Here is a 23,202-nt window from a genome sequence, read left to right on the forward strand (position 1 = left end):
TCGATTTGTTGTAGAGTGTAAACAACTCTTCCAAGGCAAGTAGAACTGAGCATATTCTAGTAGCAAATAAAAGCAATCTTGGATTCATTAAAAATGTCGATTTGTTGTAGAGTGTAAACAACTCTGCCCGTGCTCCCAAATGGCACATGTATCGACACGCTATCAGGCAGACTACTTGGGGCAATGTTCAGCTAGTTCAACAGATACACAGTGAGGCTCACAGACAGTTGGACAGACTAAACAGACGAATAGTTGTCAGTCACAAGCTGCGCGCACGTCGGAAATTTGAGACGATTCCCGCGAGAGGAGTGCACTTCAATCTTGAATGCATCGACTAGAATGAAGCGCAGTTCGGAGCCTGTCAATATGCCAGGCCACGACGACAATTGCACGGCTCATTTGCGGGCACATATGTCAACAGGCGGCAATAGTAACAACGACAACAGCAACAACAACGACAACAGCAACAACATTTCTAACAAATTTGACTAAAAAGTGACAACATTTCAGAAAAGAACCCGACCCCGACACGCTTTAACAACACTTACGACTCGATGTCGCAATTTGATGCTATATTTTTATCATGCCCAAAGGAGGCAATTAAATGAGAAAAATATATCACATTCATTTTCGGATGCAAAACATGTTTTTTAGCGCTAAAATACAAACAAGTTTCTCTCTCTCTCTTTAAAAAAAAAAACAGCATCAACAAAAATTGATAGAAAAGTTTTGCGGCGAGCGCATAATTAACAGTCGTTCAGTCAAAGTTTGATGAAAACACGTTTTCCGCTTTCCTCAGCGTTTTATATACATCTTGTTTTTATAATAAATTTCGCATAAATTATAAAATTTTTTAACATTTTCCCTTTTCCCCGTTGCGTTGCGTTGGCCTTTTTATCGCCAACGACTTTGCGCCTTTATCAAAGTCCACTGAACGGTGAATCAACAAAACCGAAAAAAAGCAAAGCCAAAACAGAATTAATTCATTAAAAAAATATGCAAAGCATTAAAAAAAAATTACCAAGAACTCGCTGATGGGGTGCCAAAGAACAAAATACAAAAACACAACAAAAAACTGGAAAAAAAATGAAATTTATGTTTTATTACTTAATGAACTTACCGCAAATTAAGCCAAGGGTGGACCAAAAGAACACAGCCGAGTCCAAGTTAGCGGCCGACGCCTTGTCTTCAATTAATATGCAAAAAATGTCAACACCAACGGCTGCTGCTCATCAAGTTCTTGAGCCGCGGGAAAGTGTGTCCGGCAGTTGTGTGATGTGATGAAAGCAAATTGGTTGGCAATTAATGACAAGTTCTTTTAATTGAACACGTGATGAAGGCGCTGGCCAAGGCGTGAAAAGGGTTAATCAAGTGTAGCATATTACTCTCTTTCAAATACAAAACAAATTTGTCAAACTGGTCGATCTTAAACCAAGAATATACCAAATTATATACAGGTAACGTGCTTTTCAAATTTTAGCAGTTGATCCCAGTTGATTTCAAATTTAGGCTACATAGCTTTCTAGAATTAGACAGCCTAAAGAGCTCTTTTATATTATTTTTATTTGGCATTGCAAGCACATTATCAGAGATAGCTAAAGATCTAAAGCTGACTATAAATTGTCGGCGTTATTTTTTATCGCCCTCAATCAAAATGTTTTCAAAAATCGCTTCAAAAGAATTGGAAGTGCCTGACTAAGATATACCCTCAACGTAGTTACTGTGCTTCTTTTTATATGTTTTTTTTTATTATTTCCGTGTGTGTATCCGATCCTTATACAATTTTCGAGACCAATGGGCACGGCTCTAACTTAAAACTTACTTATCGAGATCTCATAAATCTCCTATATCTGGATTTTATCGCTTTCGAATTAAGCCTAAATATCAAGTTGCAAAACCGATGTTTATCGATGGAAGAGGATATCGTTAAAAAGTTTCAAGCTCGATGAATAAATTTCAAGTTTTATGTCTGTAAAGCTTGTTTTAAAAGCAAGGCATATTTTTATAAAATATTTAAAAAAGTCATAACCGATGGTAATAAAAACTTGGTGTGTGTAGAAACTATCGAAATTGTATAACGTTTTTTAAGGTGATAGATTTAAAAAGAATCCGAAGCTTAGCAATGATTAAGGTGTCATTCGGGCTTTCGAGGGCACATTAAGAAAATATTATGTAAGATAGCTATTCAAACAGTATGGAACTCTGTCAACTCTATGAACTTCTAGCCAAGACTTGCCAAAGCCAAAAGCTGGCCATCATTTGCGGACCAAATGTAGCTTGTGATTTGCTTAGATTTGGGCGTTGATTCTCTCGAACTGGTAAACACGCCCCCCATCCCCACCCCCCATCCTCCTGGCTCTAATGGAGGGCAGCGAAGTTAGGCAAATCACCTCAAGCGCCATAAAAAGGCAAATGAAATAAAAGCAAAAGCCGCTGCCAGCAGACAAAACGAAAAAATAATGAGTACTCGGATGGAGCAGCCAGCCCAGCGGTTGAGTACACTCGCATCGTGAAGATTTTTATTTCTTGGAATAATCTGGGAGCGAGCACACGACTAATCTTCATTTAATTTCATTTGCGCCAGCGACTGAAATTGAAACCGAAATCGCAATCGCAGGGAAGTCGAAGATGTAGCTGGGAGTCGGGGTCGAGATACCTTGGTGAGAGCAACGGGCATTGCCAGTGACTGGCAAGGACAATGTAAGGACATTGCCAGACTGTAGCTGAGACGGGGACAGAGACAGAGCCAACTGGTACCAGGCGGGGTAGAGGACATCTGCAACATTTCATTGGCTGTGGCAACGTTGGCGGCGTCAGGGAGATCAAAAGTATGCGACACCGTGGCTTAATTCGATTTTAACAATTGCATGGCAGCTCGCACAGCCAATGGCAATAGCCCAGCGTCGTCTCCACCCCCCGCCAGTGGACTCTAATTGAACGCCGCCGAGGGAAGCCAGCGCCCGAGAAACCGAGACGGAGCCAGAGCTGCTCCTGCTTGGCGCACATAAAATTAATCCGACGTGTGGCGCCGGCAGCTTCGTCAGCGTCTTCAACAATTTGAATTTAAATGTCGCCTTGCTTTTTATTTCGATTTTTATTTGTGCTCTTAAGCTAAATACAAAAAAAAAACACATATATAAAACAAAATAAAAAAAAGCACGAGCAGTGCCAAGGAACCTTTGCGAATTGAATTAAAAGTGTAACTGAACGTGTCCTTGTCCTTGTCTGGCACGTGCTCCGCACTGGGCTCTGGGCTCTTGTCACTGGCTTAGGTGTCGGTTTTGTGCCTCCACTTATGTTCAATTCCTCAGGTCTTCCCCCCCCCGGCCACAACCCGCACAATCTACGCATCTATTGAGAATTTTATTGCTTGGAATAATTAGCTGAATTAAGCACACAAATTAATTGGCGCCGTCAACGGAGCATATGTGGAAAAAAATAAGCAGCATCCACAATCGAGCTAAAGAATTTCGCAGACAAGAGCCAAGCTGATTTAGTTTTATAGGCATTTGGCTAAATATTGGAGCTCAAGCAGATTTATGCAGTTCACTGAATGAAATACTCAGATGCGTTTCGCTGTTGATAAAAAAGAAAGAAAAACATGCTTATTTCGGTTCAGGCACCATATCGTAATTGGTCTCACATTCGCCTTCCCGCTCTTCCCAATGCTCTTTCTCTTTCGCACTGTTTCCAACTTATCGCACACATGAATTTCACATAAATTGTTTGTTTATCAAATTCAACAACATTCCGAACCCAAAAATGCATGAGTATTAAAAAAAACTGCCATTTGCTGCGAGTAAAAAAACTTCAATGATAAAAAAGAAATTTTAAAATACACTTAAAACGAATTTCTTTTAGTCAATATCAAATAACCAGCAGCATTATTTTATTTCATTGAAAGCTGTTAACTAGAGCTCGAATCATACTTGCAGCTACGTTTATAGCAACGCGCTGTTAATGCTCAAATATGACACTATGTATACACTTCACTATGCATTTTTATACCCTTGTAGAGGGTATTAAAATTAAGTCATAAAATGTGTAACTCATAGAAGGAGACATTTTCGACCCAATAAAGTATATGTATATATTGTAGATCAGCATCCATAGCCAAGTTGATATAGCCATGTCCGTCTGTTCGTATGTCTGCTTCAATGGAAACTAGTCTCTCAGTTTAAAGGCTTTTGTCTTAAGACTTTGCTAGAACTGGCCGGATCAGACTACTATTCATATATCTACCATAGAATCGATCGGTCCGAAGTAGGTTCTTGTATGAAAAACCTTTGGTTTATAAAGATATTTTACACAAACTTGTAGTTCCACTATGATCTCCATATATATGCAAAGTCTTATCAACATCGGACCACTGTATCATATAGCTGCTATAGGAAAGATCGGACGGATAGCAGGACCTTATATGGCAACTTATTATGTTTTCAAAGACATTTGCATCAAACTCAGCATTTTCGAGCTTCACTATTATCACATATTTGCTATATATAAGTTCAGACCTACAAGTGCCTCAGATATTTCATTTATATCAATATTATAATGACTTGAAACTGCGTTCCGTTGTTCATTATGCGATTTTATCATGAACATGTAAATGTTTTCTATTGCTATAATACTTTATCTATGATCTCAGTAGCCCGTATTTTAGTTACTGCTGTTTGTTACTTATGTAAAGACGCCCGTTGCATGTGGCACTTGCAATATGTTGCAACAACAACAAGCACAGAAAAAGCATTTTATGCAAAAAGGTTTTTAATTTAAATTTCTCGAGTTGACGTGTGGCATGTGCCGTCGTCCTTGCCTTTGTCCCTTGACGTTTACATCTGCAGAAATGTGGGCAACGTCTCCGTGGCGCATGGCCAAAGAAACTACCCACATGGCCAGACCCTGAATACACCCACACCCACACCCACATCCACACACACACACATTCATGTAGTACACACACTCTCACGCACACATATAGCCATGCACAATTGACGCTTACATTGTTCTCGAGAATTATTATGTGGTTTCCATCAGGGGCCGCCACACATGTGTGCCACGACCCGCCCACATTCCGAGCCTTGGTCTTATCAGTGTGCAACACTTAGGTGAAGTACAGGAGCGTCTGTCAGAAACGGTTAAATTTTGTACCAAAAACTGTAAATTTATCAGCCGCAGCAGCAGAAGCAACGGCAGCAGCAGCACATGGGCAACCCTTTTCGGCTGCGGATAATAGCTTAAGTAGTTAAATGAATCAGGCGGGCGGGCGGGTGGTTGGTCGTTCTGCTCGGGAGGTGTGCATCTTGGCTTGCGGTCCACTCGAGAGTAAGACAAATTTCCTTAAGCCCACGTCCCGACCACAGGCAGCAGCTCAGCTCAGCTTGGCAATTAATAAAAGCAGCTCGACTCCAAGACGCCCAGCTTCTTTGGAGCAGCTCATGTGTGACCCATAAATTTCAATTTTATTGGCCAAGGTGTTGTTGGGCCGGCAAAAACTTTTAATTGTAATTAATTTGCCCTTTTAGGGGCGCCAGCAAGCAGCAGCACATCAGCCCGTGGGTGGTCCTGGGTCGAGCTGCCCGCTTTTCAAGTGCTGCCAACATAAACACACGGCTATTTATGCCAGCCAAGATTGAAACATTGAAATGCAATGCAGCATTTTTTTAATACTCTAGTAAAGGGTATCTCAACGTTGTCACGATTTATGTAGCGCATAGACGAAGATAATAAGAGAAATATATTCTTCGTCAGCCGAGCTTACATAGATTTCTCATAAGTCTGTCTAGCTGTTGCACAGGTCCAACCAGCATATCATATAGATGTTATAGGAGCATCAGTCGAAAGTTAAGTTCTTGTATGAATAACTTTTTTGTTTACAAAATATCTTGAACAAATTCAATTCAACATCGTACTTCTATATCTATGGGTCTGTCTAAGAACCTGTCAAAGATTGGGGCTTCGTGTGGAAAACATTGCTGTTTTTTTTTTGTTTCAATATTCTTCTAACATATCTAGAATGCCGTATCAAATGGGAACATTAGAGAGCTGCTATTGTAACATGCTTTTGCCAGTTCTTGAGACATTTCTAGGACTTATCTGCGCAAGGGTATTTAATCTTCGACATGTCGTTGATAGTCGTTCTTTCTTGTTTTTTTTTTCTTTTTTTTTTGGCCGCCACGATTCGCCCGCGGCACAGTTTGCGCCGTTTGCCAGTTTTGACTGACGTTTTGTTTGTTTTGCAAAAAGCCAAATCCCATTGGGTGGTCCGCTACCATCTTAGCGCGGTGCCAGCCTGTGCCAGGCATCTCGAGGTTAGCCATGGACCAGAGAGCAGAAAATGCCTTGTCAGGTGCAAACACATTGAACTTGTCAAGCGGCGGAATTGTGGCAACATTGTCTGCATTTGGCTGACATCAAGGACACGTAGAAATTAAATACTATTTTTACAATATGGTGCACGATTCCCAAAACAAATTCACAAATATTTCAACTTCACATAGCTAAATTTATTTGAAAACAGTACGAAAACTATATATATATTTTATAAATATAAAAGGCATTTAAGCACGGTATTGTATAGCTAAGTTTCTTTAATGACGAAGTCAGAGTCTACCGAGCTTAGCTGTTTAATTGTTTAAATATTAATAACTTGTGGCTTATTATACATATAAGAAATACCTAATATCTGTGATATAATTCTTAGAAAGTCTTTGAATCTAAAGAAGTCCTAATTAAGGCAGATTATTATACACTTTTTGCATTATAACAAACAAATTAATTTGCATCTATTGAAAGTGTCAATGGCAAAAGGTGACAAGAAATATGGATTGAGGAGTTGTAAAGTAAATCTGGTGTAGATTCCTGGGACGCCAGGTGATGTAAGATAAGTCCAAAAGTTAAAGTAACATACGAAAGATATAAGAGTTCCATAAAAAGAAAATCGATCAAGAAAAACAAACAGGAAATAGTGAAGACGGTAAAATAACGTATTACCCTAGCTTCTGCGGTAAAAAAAAGTGATAAACATTTAAAGTTTTGCATTCACAAAGGTGGTAGGACCCAACGATAAGAACAATTCCCAAGTTAAGTTATATTATATTATATTAACCCAAAATAAGACAATAAACGATTACAGTCTATGGTCAAAATGATAGACACATATCTGTGGCACATAACATAGTAGCATAGCAAAACAACACGACTCTGTGGAACCCTTTCAATCTTAACTTGTACCTCTCTGCTAGAACCCCCAGTCCCCGTCTCCGTCCCGGTCCCCGACCACTGGTCCGACCCCCTCCACTGGTGCAGCCCATATGCAAATGACTCGCACAAAATGTTTTGTGCTGTTTGGCATTCGGGGCGTCTTTATCACTCGAGAGTTGGCGAACAACTCGCTGCTCGGGCCGGGGCAAAACTTGTCTAATAAGTTTGCATATCCCGCAGGATATAAAGCAGACAAGCAGCAAACGCAGCTCACAAGTTGCACAGCAAGCAAATAACGAGGACTATAAAGCGAAAAGGAAACCCAACGGCCAACGCAGCCAGCTCCAAGACAGGAGACAGGCGACAGTCGACAAGTGTGCGCCATGTGCCCAGCTTTAAGCCTGTCCAAACGAACAACTCAGCTGGGAGCGGCAGATCCTTGTTGACCCAAAGACAAGCTCCTTAAAGGTGTGTGCCTCATATGCATACGAACTGGGCCCAATTTATAAAATTTAACTGTAGCTCATTAATGGCCTGCTTTCGAGCATTCGCATCGGGTAGTTGCTCGTTAAACTATTAAGACTAATGAGGGTCGCTGGCTGCCAGGCTGCCAGGCTGCAAATTTATCAGTCAAGCTGCATGATTTCATGGCAGGCAGCAGGCAGCAGGCAGCTGCTGTTTTCTATCTGAAGCTGAACTTGATTTGCAGATACTTCAGTGGGCGATGGCGACATCATCTGGCTCCATGTCACGTCACACAGATTTTTGTCGCATGTGGGCGTCTGTCTTTTGGAAGGTGGCGTTCTTTCGTTTTAAGAATTCAGATTTCATTTGCAATGCCAGCAAATTTCAGCACGTTTCAAATTTCGCTGCGGTGTGTATGTGTGTGTGCTCGAGTGTGTTTGCCTTGTGCTTTCCGCGAAACATTTTTTGGGTGGTCAAAAAAAAACAAAAAAAAAACGACGCGAAGCAAAACAAAGTCAACAGTGAAATGCCAAGCCACAATTTTGTTTATTTACTATACGCTGAACCCACGGAGAATGGGCAAAAGGGTGTCTGTGACAGACAGAAGCAGGCATCTTCGAACCCACAAAGCATAATATATGTATATACTCTTTCAGGACGACAAATTGAGTCAATCAAGCCCTGTCCATCTGTATGTCCATCTATTTGAACGCTACGATCCAGACACTTGGGAAGCTAGAGACTTGAAATTGATAAAGTTTGTATATTTAGCACGACTAAAATATCGATACATTACTCGAACATTTTCAAAGCTACATACAAAAAACTTGGTAGGTAGATTCTCATATGGAATTCATCATATAATTTAAGAAAAAACATATTATTAGCTAGATTCTAGCGATTTGAGATATATTTAAAACCTGAAAACTTCGTAAGTATCGTTCTATAAACACGGAAGTTATTCAAGAATGCATTTCTTAAAGGCATAAGAGGGAAAAAGAAGCATGCCTATGTAGAATATGTGTATAGAAGGAAGGCCGACTGTGTGTAGCAGCAGCTTGGGGTTCAGCACAGGGTATCTACCAGTCGGACACCATCGACTAAATTAATCTTGCATTTTTTCTTATGCCTTTTTTGTCGCCAAGTCATTTGGGCTTGGCAGATCGAAGGGCATATAGTATATGGAACACCTCTTGGCCGCAAAGTGTTAAAGTTCTGCTACATATGCTTCACACACACACACACACACAGGGACACACGTCTGTTAGTCCCCAAAAGCAATTTGCGGACGTGCATGAAAAACTTTTACTGGCAGCAAATTGAAATTAATGTGAAGTTTCAGTAAAAGTGGCTTAAATGCACACACGGGCCGCATTTTGGGAATTGCACAGCGACGACGACGACGCTGAAACTTTTCGAATCCAGCTTTATATAGGAGTAGAAGCTGCCAGTTCTTTGGCCACAGATACTTATGTTATTTTCAAATACTTGGCCCACACACACTCACTCACACACGCACTCACACTCGCACAGGCTATTCGAAAATAGTTTGCTCGGGCTTCGGTTTTCATTGCCGAGTTTTAAGCCGCCAAAGCTGTTGATTATAAGTTCTTTAGTGGGCGGGCTTCGGCAGTTAAAGGCACACCTCACACAGAAGCACAAACACACGCACACACACACACACACACACACACAGCACGTGGCTGGTAATAGATACTCTTGTGGCCCTGCCTCTCAATCCGCACCGAGCCAAGGCAAACAAAGGCGCAAAGTGCTGCAGCTTCTCCTAGAGGGGGGGAGGAAAGGTAGCTGGTCCTACTCCTGGCAAGAATTCGCTTCGATTTGTGTCTGTGTTGAGCTAACGATTTGTGAATTGCACTTCCTGTCTGTAAATAAGAGAAAACTATAAATTCTGCAAAATGTGCTCAACTCTCAAATCCTTGAGCGCAATTTGCATGCGTGCTGCCTCAGTTAGGTGCCCTGTTTGCGAATCAGAATCAGAATGGGAATCGGAATCGAAGCCGGAGTCGGAACCAAAGTCAGAGTCAGAGTCTAAGGAACTTGGCTGGGTTGCCTGGCTGGCTGGCGTCTTGGCGCTGCCTTCTTGGTTATAACTCGTGCGTTTGTGTTGCCTTTTGTATTTGTTAGTTTAACAGCAAAAGTTTGCCTTTCAAATCGAAAACTAGAAAAACGTTGCATTTTATTACGCTGCACGCGTTCTGAATTGTGGCTTGAGACTCGAGCGGAGGTGGCAACAACTTCAAGGACTTTGAAAAGCCAATTTGCCTGAGAGTTGTCATCAAGTCTGGCAGTTTACGATCTCTATATGCTCTATATCTAATATAGCGAATGGGTTTGTGATTTATCGGTGAATATATGTTTATATTAAACTTGTGTTTCTGATGGAAGCTCATCAAAATACTAGATGTAGTTACAGTAAATAAACCGTGTTTCAGAACTAGTTCAAAGGGTTTTGAATACACACCAGAGCTAGCTCAGGCCCATACATCTAAGGTTTAAACTGGTTCATAATTTTTTAATATATGTCCAAATTATATGCAATATATTTGTGAAAGGTTTTAAAAATTCTCTCATGCCTGCTTTTAACTGGTAAATCAATGGGTTTTAACTGTTCTTAAAATGGTTTTTAAAATTGCCTAGAAATGGCTTATGCATGATTTATAGCTGGTTTATACCTGATTGAAAAATGTTTTTAAAATTGGTTATTTTTAGACAATTATTTTTAAACTAAATTATTTATTTTGAAAATGCCTTTAACCTAGTTTTTTGAAAGGTTTAGAAGTGGTTTTGTTTATTTTTGGAAAATAATTTATTTAATAATTTAATAATATTCATTTTTAAAATGAGCGTTTTATTTTGAAAATATTAAAAAAATAATTTTTGAAATGTTTCAAAGAGAATCTTTAAATGGTTTTTTTTGAAAAATTATTGACAAAAAAAATTGTTAAGGAAGTTCTTAGACCAAGTTTTGATTCAGAAATCAGTTTTTAATTGTTTATGTGTACAACATTTTTTAAAATTTTTTATTTATTTAGACTATTTTTACTCAGACTCGATTCAGATGGGTTTGTAAGATGGTTTAGAACCGGTTCATTAAAATGATTCAAAATTGTTAAACTACTGTCTTATGGCTCAGGAACACGAAACTACGACATGCATTGTATAAAATTGATAATAATACACGTGAGTTATATTAAAAAGCTTTTTAACCGCACTTCAAACTTTGTATTAAAAAATGGTTAAGCTTAAAATATTTTATGCCCAATTTCAATACTTAGATTTTATAAGATCTTAAGTTGTTGCTTGAAACTAGTTAAATATTAGATTACAGAGTATTTATCAGGCCAGCAGCATTATGCCTAGCTGCTTTTCGAGCACGTGGCACCGCCAGCTACCTTAAAAGGAAGCCATTGTTCAATGGGTGTGCTCCGATTTGCCCAACAGAACATATCCTGCTTTTATTCGATAGCTAGTCAAAATATTTCGCTATTTGTTTGGCTGTGAGCTTCGTTTGGTTGATGCCATTGGCTCGACGTTTGCAATTTTCTTGCGCATTTATTTGCATTTAATATTTGTTTGTTTGCTTGTGCATAACGGCAAAAAGTGTTTTCCACAGGAAAAGGCAAAAGGAACTCGCATCTGTGTGTGTGTGTGTTAGCGTGTTTGTGTGAGCTGTTTGTTTTAAGTGAATAATGCAAATTTTATGCTCTTATATAAGCGTAAAACTTTTGCACATGAACATGAAAATATGTGTGTAGAATATACACACACTCCCGCACACACACGCTCACACTCTTTGGAATGCAAACTTTTATTGTGGGTTAAAATGAACTTCCGCTGGCTGCAGCCGGAAGTTCATAATTTCAGCTGATTTGCGAAAACTTTTGCCACTTTTTCCATTTTTTTTTGCCATTTATTTTGCAGTGCGTCTTCGCTTGACTGTTTAAGGCAATTTGCTTGGCGCTGTTGACTTGACAAAGACATTTCGCTGGCCAATTTTGAGTTGCTGCGCTAGCTGCTAGTGAGGCACAACAACAAACAACACGGCCATTTGATTTGTTTACACAAAGGACAGACGGATCGACAAGCTGGCAGCAGCAGCATCAGCAGCAACAGCAGTGACCAAAAGGCGTAGGTACACAAGCGCATCTCCTAGATACACAAAAAGCAAATGCCATACCTCTGCCTCTGCCTCCGCCTCCGCCTCTGGCTCTGCCTCAGGCATGGGCCCTTTGCACTCCTGACTGCCTGCGCGTTTTTGGTGCACATGTGTTTGCCAAATGTTTGCCACGGCATGTGAAAAATCTACCCAAGCCCGATGCGAATGCTCTCTGTGACTATGCGTGTGTGTGAGTGTGCGGCAGCAGAGGTGTGATTCGAAAACGGAATCGTGGCTCGGCATGGCCACGCCAAGGCAAACGGAAATCAAATGCAGACATAGCACTGAATGCACCCTTGGTGTCTGCCATATCCTTTGGCCCGTATCATACATTTTCTACAATTTTTATTTTAGGTAAAAATTTCACACATTTTGTTTATGCGACCGCCTGCCGTGCGGCTGTCTAAAAGGCGTTATCGGCGCTACCACGGACAATGCCAGGCCGTTAGGAATTCAGCCTAGAGTTATGAATGAAAATGTGCCAAGCGTAAATAGATACAAATTCTTTAAAATACCTTTAAAAGCGTGCCAATTGGATGCTGCATTTGTATTGGTGAGCTTTCAAGCACGCGCACTTCAAAGCACTGACTCACGATATGCATGAGCTGTGTGCATGTGGAAGCTCTAGGAGCTGGCGATCAGTAGCTGTGTACATGTATGTGTGCATATGCACGCTTGTTGTAAGCTTTGCTGGATCTTATTAGCTGGAAAGCCTTTTGTATAATTCATTCGTTTGGATTAGCTTTAAAGCTTTTTGAAACACGCGCCTGAAAATAATATGTAGTATGCATGCTTATGAGTAAAATACTTTAAATGCAAATGCTTCATATGATGTGTATGTTTTAGAGAGCTTTTAAACATAAAATACGCGGTTATATGCTTGTGATGCTAGCTATTGCTTAGCAAATGACTCTCACTTGTATCAATGTAAATAGTTATGAATGCTTGCAATAAGACACAAAAATGCTAAGACAACGACTTCTCTGTATACGCATACATGCGCTCAAATTTGTTGTCTGTATTGGTGAGCTGTAAAGCTTTTCGTTAGACACGCTTGCCAGCGAGCTGTTTGGCTGCATGCGTGAGTTGTGTGCGTGTAAAAGCTCTACAAGTTGAAGATCACGAGCTGCATGTTGGCTTGCAGTTCAATGCAGTCAATGCAACGACTGCTCTGTGCGTGGCTTGGCAATTGCAATCACTCAAAATGTGTCAAACATTTGACCCACTACGAAATACACTTCCCGTTAAAGTGCAAAGTCCAAGCGCAGCTTGGGTATTTCGCATTAATTAGACATGCGGCTCAAAAGTGTTGCGCATATCATTTATCTTCATCAAAGAACTGTTGATAATATCATTTAAGGGGCTGCACATTCGCTGTGCGCTGTTCGCTGTCATCTACAATTTTTGGCGCCAGCAAATGCATTAAATTGCAATGCAAACCGAAACCAGTTGAGGAGGCTGCCAAAGTGGCGCCTATTATAAGTTAAACAATTAAAATTATATGGCAAATGTGACAAGTGGCTGGCGCATACCTCAATTAGCATTTGAAAGAGTCCAATGAGAGACAGTCATACCGACAGACAGTCGGACAGACGAGCAGCTAATAGAAGTAGGCACCGTCCCCCAACCCAGCCCCTTCAATGATTAACGCTCGCCGCGCCTAATTACAACAGTTATTTTTAGCTAAATGACGACATAGCCATCATTACCCCTGGCCAGCAGCCAGCCGAGTGTCAATTAAAGCTGCACGGCCTGGCTCCAGGACATTGACATCTCTTGCCCCAGCAGCCGAGCAGCAGAGCAGCCGAGTGCATGCGACGAGTGGCAGGCGGCGTTCTCTGTCGAAGTGTCGCGCGGAATGTGCACTGAGCGACAACATTACACAACAGTCAATTAAAATTAATAACTTTTGCAAATACAACAAAAAAAAAAAAGAAAACATACGTATACACACACACATTTGTAACTGTGCATGTGTGTGCCCCGTTTCACATGTGTCAGTTGAGCCCGGCACAACGAAAATGTATCCGACAGATACGCGAAAAATACTCGCTCAGAGCTGCGCTTGAGCACGCACACGCGCTTTTCGTTTAAAAACCATTTCAAGTTGTGTTTGCTTTTTATTTATTTTTTTAATTTTAGCTGCCGCCTTTTATGAACTGCTGCAGCAACCGAATGTGTTCGCATACAGCAACAAAACTGTTTGCAGCAACTGCAACAAGCGGCAGCGGCATGAGGCAACTTTTTGACGTTGAGCGCTTTATTAGTTGCAAGTGAAATGGAAAAGTGAAAGAAAATATGACAAATTAATTCTTTTTTGGCGAACGTTACTCAATTAAGCAACGATCAGCTGCTGGCAGAAATCAAATCAGAATCAACATCAATCAAAGGCACAAAAGCTTTCTTGCAATCGAAACATTGGATATACATGATTAGACGGACATGGCTTAATCGACTCGGCTGTTGATGCTGATCAAGAATATATATACTTTATGGGGTCGGAGATGCTTCCTTCTGCCTGTTACATACATTTATACTGTTTAGCCTTTGATTTAATTACTTGTTTAGCCTTATATAGGGTATTATAATTTTGTCACGAAGTATGTAACGCATTCTTGTCCAACCCAGCCAAGTTGATATAGCCATGTCCGTCTGTCTGTCTGTTTCTCTGATTATATGGGAACTAGTCTCTCAGTTTTAAAGCTTACGTCTTGAAAGTTGGCTATTATTTGTTCAATTTTGCCTTTCTCTATTGTATTTTGTATGTGTACTGTATTCTTATTGAGTAGTTTTTCTTGAAAATTGTGCAGTTCATTTAGTGGCATTAAGCAATTATATTCAATTCACAAATTCTCCTGTCCTTTAATGTCAGCTAAACCTTTGAGTGGCAACTATGACCTTTGTCTAAGAGGTTGCCAAGCTATCATTGCATTCGAGCACCCGTCTCCTCGTTGTTCATGTTTACCTTACTTTACCTTACCACCCCCCCCCCCTCCTTCTTAGTTTACTAACACCACATGGACAGGCACAGCCACAGACGCCGCCGCATCGTGCAAAACTTGCGCTTCATTAAACACAAGCCGCATTATTCGCACCTTGGGCTACAAAGCGACGGATAAGAACATTATAGAAACAAAAAAAAAGGGAGCACGAAAAAAATAAATAATACAGGCGATACAATTTTGGGAACGTGGCCCGCATGCAACAACTGTGGCACAGGATTCGCCCGCTCAGCAACAGGGCTGACTGTCTGCCAGGTTCTGGCTGCGGCTCGCCTTTCAATCAATTAATCTAATTTAAATTTTCTTTTGTCGTACGAGTTTTTTGTTTTTTCCTTGAGCCACCACCATTAAACAGGTTTTTAGCATTTTGTTGTGGCTCAAAAGATTTTTGCATCATCATCAGCTCAATAACAACAGCAACAACAATAAATCGCGCCAGGTTGCAGCGCATTCGGAGCCGGTGCTCAGTATCATTAGCGGCCTGACATTGAGGGTAGATTCTACACACACCCCGTTGGAGTATGTAAATCCGGTAACAAACAGAAAAGAGTACAAAAAACTTCAAATGCAATTGAGTTATGCGACTCATCAGCTTAAAAGCCGCAAACGTTGGCCGTGTGGGCAAAAAGGCAACGGAAATGCGCTTTAAATGCCCATTTGGTGTAGCCAAAGTGCAATGAGCCATTTCCGGTTGGCTAGAGTAACCAAAAAAAGGCCAAAAAAATAGCCAATATGGCCAAAAACTACAGCATAAATGTTAAGCAAAACCACAGACACGAATGCAGACATTGAGCTGCAAAAAATACGCAACGCAGACAAAACCCAGCTGCCAGCCGTCCAATATGGCCAAAACTGACAGACGCCACGCCCCCCATGCGCAACAAAAAAAGGCAAGCCAGAAGCCGAGGAAGGTGCACAACAAAAACTGTAACGTGTGCCAAAAACAAAGCTGCCATCGAAGCTGTAGTCGAGCCGCGGGCTCTGCCATCTGTCAGTATCCAACAAGGAGTGGAGCATTTGAGCTGGCAAAATGGGTTGTCCTCGCCGCAGGATTTGTTGCAGCTTTTCAGATGTTCAGATTTCCAGGTGGCACGGCATGGTGGCCTGGTTGCGTGGCGATTTGCCACTTGACTTCTTGCGCCGGCTTATGGGCTTTGCTACACCTTAGACCATGTTCAGCTCATAACTCATAAAAGGCACAACACATCAAATCAATCAAAATCGTGCAGCGTGCCGGCTACAAATGTATGTACATTAATGCCATTGAATCCACCTCAATGAGCTGCACCCCCCCAGCACCACCACCACCACCACCAGAGTGCGGAGCAATCGAACAATTGAACAATCGCAAAAGAGCCCGAGTTTAACAGAAGGATTAATGCTGGTACGCAGACGGGCATGTGCTGGCGGAGTGCAGCTTCTGTTACCGTTCCCCTGCCCCGTTCGTCTGCACCGCTCGTCTGCTCGTGCCCGTTCCGGCCCCTGGTTTGGCCAAAAGGTGTCGCGCTTAAAACTCGCCGTGCCGCTTTGCAACCCCAAATTGCATTTTATGCGCATCTCGCTCGTGCCCTTGATCAGCACTTTTCATTATGCTAAAACCGTAAATGAAGAGGGTTGCCCCGTGCCCGGGTTGGGGGTAGGTGTGCATTTCGTGTGCCAGCGCGCCAGGTAAGCCAGCAAGATGAGCCGGCCGAGGTGAGCCGCTGCCCGACCGTGACAGATTGGCTAGCTGCGAAATGCTGACATACGGAACTGAATGCGGTACGAAGCCGTCAGGGACGGCGCGGGGCGGTAGGAGTGGGGGTGGGGTTGGTTCATCGGGTTTCATATAGGCAAACTAGTCGAACTGCCTCTCAGCCGGCCGTCAACCTCTCAGCGTGCCAATTGGCAATGCTGTTGGGCAAAAGTCATTGCATACTTTGCGGCAGCTTCCGGCTCTTTGGCCGGTTTCCTGTTGCCAACGACGTGCGACGCACGAGCTGCTGGGGTTTTACCTTCTCCAATGTGGCTCGTGCCCTCGCACAACAGTCCGCAGCACCAACAACAACAGCAACAACAGCTGCTGAAATAACACGGCTTCAGCGACGTCCAGTGGGCTATTTATTTATCTTTTATATCTGACAAAGCAGCAGGCAGCCTTACGTGTATATACAGAGGTATTCAGCACAATAAGTTGGATTAATATACCCTTGCATAGGTCCTTTTCAACATTAACTCAATCGAAGGTAAATATAATACACACTTGAATTTAGGTCAAATGAGTTTAGCTGTTTATGAATAAAATATAAAACTGAAAATAAAATAAAATTCTTATTGGCATTCCTAATAGTTGAGAGGAAGCATTTATTTACAAAATTTGTTTTTAAATTATTTATGAAGCTGATAGAAATGTTACTGAATTATTTAAAAATAACATAAATATTCGATAAAATTCTTAAATATTAAAAAAAAAACTGTTTTTATATTACGAAATGTTGTTAACAACTATATATAATAATTAATAAATAATAATATTGTTATGAAAGAGTTCAACTAAATTCAGTTAATTATTTATTATTATATATAATAAAATAATTGATGATTACTCTTATTTATATATAATACATTAAATATAAACACATAACGACAAATATAAAATACTGCTTAGCTAAACTTTTTAATATTTGTAAGATAAAATATGATTATGATATGCTAGAATATATTGTGGTTACATTTAACCAAAACTTTAAAATCTTCAATCTAATTTATATTTTAATTAAACAAAGAATTCGAGTTGATAAAGGAGATATATGTAAACATTTCTTTAAGAATAAAACCATTTCCTTAACCTAAATCTGAGAATAGGAATGTGCAAACATATATGTCTTAAAAACATAAAAATATATATTGTATTCCATATTTTCAGGATCCAGCTATTCTATTTAACAATGTTAGAAGATTCTTGTTATTGCTCTTTTATATATACATATATATATATATGTATATGTGTATATGAGCTATCTTATACAGTAATATATTGCAGATGAATGTTTATGTATATGCAATATATTTATATATAAGAAGTCGAGAGATCGATAGCCATATGCATGATAAGCACAGATTATATGTTACTTTATATATGCTAGAGAACCAAAAGTTCGGTGCATTGAAATCGCAATTGGCCTCGTTTCATTTGAGCAGGGCGCAAGTGAAGGGCGGTTTGAAGGTGGGCCGCGGCGCATTTCAGTGGCTGTTTCAGCGCTAATCATTAAATCTCTGCTAAAACACACACACAAATACACAGCAAACACACACACACGTGTGTGCATGCCAAAAGTCGATAAAGGTGCATGGCATTGGCTTTGTATTGTTTCTGTTGCGGCTGCTGGCAAACGCTATCATCAGCACACACACACACTCACACACAATAAGCAGAGCCCTTGTGATGATGTGTCTGCGTGTGTGTGTGTGTGTGTGTGTGTGTGTGTGTGTGCGTGTGGAAGGTGTAACTGTAAAAGCTACCCCCAATAAGTGCTGCGTAGCCTTAGCCACGTGGGTCGCAATTTCGCAATAATTTCGCCCAAAATCACAAAATCGCAACAACAACAACACGAAGAGCAAGAAACAAGTAAAAATGTTGCGATCGGGTGTAACCGACTGCTCAATGCCCTTTAGCATCTCGATAACAGCTTATTAAAAGGCATCGATTCGATTTGAACGCCCCCTAAAGGGCGTGGCTCGCAAATTTTAATATATAACTCGTTGAGGACATGCACGAATATACCGACTATATATCAAATAATGGGAAATACATCGGGCAGGCAATGGTACTTACACCACACCGAGAATTGCATAAAACCAATATACTCTTATCTCGTTTGCGAGCGGGTATAAAAACCATTTGAAAGACCTTAATGAGTAAACGTGGCTGCTGCGATGACGCACATGTTGTCGCCAGTTGTCCTTGACGTCGCCCCGTTGCTGCCCCGTTGCTGCTGCTGCTGCTGTTGATGATGATGACGGTGATTACTTACAACAAACAGCAGCAGCAGCAGCGGCAGCAGCAGCGTCAGCAGCAGCCGGCGGTAGCTGCAGGCGCTTTTTGGCACAAATGAGGGCTGCAACCCCATGCGATGATATCAGCCGCGGTGCACGATCCCAGATTGAGGTGAAAAAAAAGAACTCGGTGAGCAATTGCAAAAGGTGCGTCGCACATGTGACTGCCAAACCACCACCACCAGCAGCAGCAGCAGCAACAACAACAACTGCAACAACAACAACAACAACAAAAATCAGAGTCTGAAACTTGTTTTCATTTCTTTTCGCATCGCTTTGATTTTGCTGCTCGATTGCTCAGCGTTCAACGCTCAATGCTGAATGAATCCAGCGTCCCGCTGCCTGCTGCCTGCTGCCTGCTGCCCGCTGTATTCGTCCTGCTGCATCCTGTGGTAGGTCGCGTGCCGCAATCTCGTTTTTTATTGTGCTTTTTCGGCGCGCGCGTTCATTTGCTTATTTGTTTGTTCACTTCGTGCGCTGCGCGGCAGCCGCATCAAGGTAAACTTTGGCCACCCATCCTTGACGTCCTTCTTCTCCTCCTCCTTTTTTTTCCTGTTTTTTCGTGCTGTTATTGTTTTTGTTGTGCGCGCGCCGCCAGCGAAATGGGATTTATTATTATTTTTTATGCTTTAAATATTGTTTCAATAAAGGCAGACAATTTCATTTTTTATCAGCCTGAGCCGCGACGTCGCGTCCTGGCGTGTCCTGGCGCTGCCTTTGCAATTGGCTTTCTGCTTCTTAGCCCTTTCTATATTGGCGCAACCTTTTAGCGGCTAAAGTTACATCAATCGAGGCAACTAAACTCAAGTATTTATTTGCGCAGCTGCGATTCACGTTGGAGTAAATGTATCTGTATCTATTTCTATATTGTTAATTTGCGCCAGAGATGACACTTTTGATACGCTATTGAAAGGTGCGATGAAAACACGAAAAAGATCTCAATAAATTCAAAGGTCACAGGGGACATTTTAAATTTCCAAAAAAAAACTTGATTTAATCAAAAGAAATAATGAAAAAGTTCGAAAAGTTACGAAAAATGTTATATATAAGCCTGAAAACTGAGTTTATAATATAGAAATCTATAAATAGGAAGAGTAAGGGAAATATAATATTTATTATTCATAAAATGTATCTATATGTATCTTATACGTCTATCGTTAAGTCTATTTCGTGTCGTTTCGTGCTCCCATCTCCAATCTGAAGTGCTGCCGTCAGTGCAAACAATTTTTGCGTAAAATAAACAGTGGGATCAAAATATTAAATTACCAAATGAAATTTTTGGAGTGCAGTGAAAACGGTAAACTACTTACAACATGGATATATAAATATATATATACATATATGAGGGCAGTTTGTTACGCGCTCTTCTTTCAATATGTGAACTCTCCCTCTTGCTCAATCAATGCAGGTAAAACCGTTACGAACAGCTTGGAACTAGGCAAAGCCGCAAATCGAATACAGCAGAAAGCACGTGCCTAGCGCGCTCTCGCTCTCGCTTGCACTTTTTCTCCCCCTCTTCGTTTGGTGAATGAAAACGTAGACAGGCAGGCAGAGCACAGAAAGGGAGAGAGAGAGAAAGAGAGAGAGAGAGAGGGCATTCGAAAAGGGATAATGTGCGTGCCATTCAAATGCTGCTGTTACCGTTGTCCTTGCTGTCAAGTCTTTGTTATTTCAGAGATCGATGGAAAGTCAACAATTGACAGTTATGAAAACAGATGACGATAATGATGATTCGATTGTTGTGCTTCTTCTTCTTCTTCTTCATCTCGTCATCTCGTTGTTGTTATTGGGATATTCTCAATGTCAGGGCACGCGTCCAAGCCGCCTTTGCAGGCCACGTTAAGCCTTTAGCCGAGCGTTGAACCTAAGCTGCAATAGCAACTGGAAGTCAAGTAAACAGTTTCACATCACAAAACAGAATCTTCCCACACTCGCCGCATGCACTTGACTGTCCCACCCGATCGACACCCTATCCCCACACCCACCCCCATCCCCACCCCCTCCTATTTCCCAGGCATGTGTATTAGAAACAAAAATTTGACATTTGCCTGCACTTAACTGTCACATAAAGTGTTAAATGAAATGAGCAGAAGCAGCCACAAAAACGCGCCGACTGCAGCAACACTTGAGATTGAGAGCGACCCCAATTGCAAACCACCAAGCAGCAGCAGCACCACCAACACCACACTCACACACACACACACACACACACACACATAGTACTCACCACTGGCAACACCATTTAGAACGCCAAGTATTTATGCTGTCATTACATTTCGGCTCGGTTCGGTTTCGGGTTTTTTGATACCCTAGACACTAAAGTTGATAGAGGGGTATTTCGAAGTACTGTGAATCTATATAACAGAGAGATTTAGGGAAGAGATGGTATATATCTTAAACATCAACTAAAAGTCAGTTACATAAATTTGATATATGGATTCTTATAAACCCAAAAAAAACGTATCGAATACGATCTACGGAGATAAGTTTAAACTAGGCAAATAGGGTATACATACGTATATTAAAGCATGTTTTTAAATCAACTCTTATAATAAATACAATAGTTATCCCAAAACGAGTTCCCCACGAATCTTTCTTTACAACAGAGTAATACAGAGCATCTGGCAGTCGATCAGCCCCGACTAGACCCAACTGACTTTTGTTTTTTTGGTAAAATGCCGCGCTAAAGTTTACTGCTAATTAAAAATTGTAGAAACGAGAAACATGCATGCAATTCAATACCCAGAAACCCAACCGCCCGCAATTGAAAATGTTAAGATGAAGATATCCATATATGTATATATATATACCATATATATTCACATATATATATATGTGTATAGAGGACCCGCCTTGTAGTCGTAATGTGTGAAAAACCGCTGCGCCCTTATGCTGGGGTCACCTCTTGAAAGGATTGGAATTGTTTTCCCACCGAATTTGATCGAAGCCCCTGCGCCCCTGCCGCTTGGTCGGAGCGGGGGGGGGGGTTGGAGTGCTGCTCACTTTTAGGTTATCCGTAATTATAAAGTGAAATAAATTGATTGCTTAACGGCAAAGTTAATGACAGCTATCGTCGGCTTCCTTCCTCTGCGCCGTCGATGACGTCAGCGACAGCATCTGAAACGGCGAGAACGGCGCGAAGTACTCGCATTTATCGCACTTTTATGTGGGACCCGCAGCAGCAGCGGCAGCGAAGGCAGCAGCAGCGACGGCAGCAGATGACGGCGCGACGTTTGGCACGGCGTGAAACTGCAATTGCAATTGCATTGGGCAAACATCGATCGACAAATCCAATTTAAATTAAGAACACTCAACATGTAGGTACCCCAAACAAAGTGGGTCGACTGCGCACTCATATTCTCACGGTGCGAGTGCCCACCGGGCAGTGGGAGTGCCGCTGCGCCTGGGAAGAACTAATGTTCAAGCTGATGCGGGATAGCCTCAATAAAGTAAACCACCAAATACATATAATATATGTATAACATATATATATGTATATATGTGTAAGTGCTATCCGGCTAGGTACTATACATATTATTAATAAGGGCAGCCGTTATTCAATTTTAATAAGATATCAACTAGCGTTTGCGGGATTTACTTGGTCACTGGGCGCAAGTAAAACCCCCCATTCAGATACGGGGCTTATTATTGACTCATTGAATTTGTTAAGAAGCGTGTTCTTTTTTATTGACATTCAGCATTTTCTTAAAATAAATAATTGATTAATTTTTTTCTTTATTAATATGATTTTTAGAATATTTTTTATATTTGTATATACACATTTTTTAAATGAATAATTTTGCAAACATTGACCAAAGGCGCCAAGAAACTCTTAAAGTGTTTCCTAACCTGTCTTATAAAGGGTTTTGAAGATTTTTTCAAATCATCCCTTAATTATTATTTATTCTTAAGCTTCAGAATATATAAAATATATAAAATAGATGTATATATATACTATTTTTAAGGACTACTCCACAGAATTAAAGCTTAAATATCTATGCACAAATAACTCGTAATTCTATAAAATAGCTTCAGAAACTTTATATTGAAGAATTTACTATTATTATTAAGAATTACTATCACTTATTGAAAAGAAAAACAAGACAAAACAAAGCCAAATAAATGTTATTAATCAAGTGACAGAACTTTAAGCAATCTTTTTTTATTTTATATGTTTTTATTTTCATATGTTTTTAAAATATTTTTATTCCTTTTGCGAGCAATGCGTTGTAATAACTATTTAATAAGAAATTTATTTCATTATTTTCATTTCATTGCTTTACGTTTTACGATTTACGGTAAAAGCCATATTCCGTT

General features: G+C 40.7%; 1 long non-coding RNA gene across 1 annotated transcript in view; it reads left to right on the forward strand.

Annotated features, from left to right (window-relative positions):
- LOC135436066 (uncharacterized) overlaps positions 1 to 10,825 on the forward strand; it is a 184,662-nt gene extending 173,837 nt beyond the window's left edge. Inside the window, exon 4 of the long non-coding RNA XR_010437470.1 lies at positions 10,740 to 10,825. This is a non-coding gene — a long non-coding RNA (uncharacterized LOC135436066). The remainder of the gene's footprint in view (positions 1 to 10,739) is intronic.
- The last annotated feature ends 12,377 nt before the right edge of the window (positions 10,826 to 23,202 follow it).

This window comes from Drosophila montana, unplaced genomic scaffold (genome assembly GCF_035044405.1).
Source record: "Drosophila montana isolate Dmon_TW-CO22-7 unplaced genomic scaffold, ASM3504440v1 contig_3733_1, whole genome shotgun sequence".
NCBI lineage: Eukaryota > Metazoa > Arthropoda > Insecta > Diptera > Drosophilidae > Drosophila > Drosophila montana.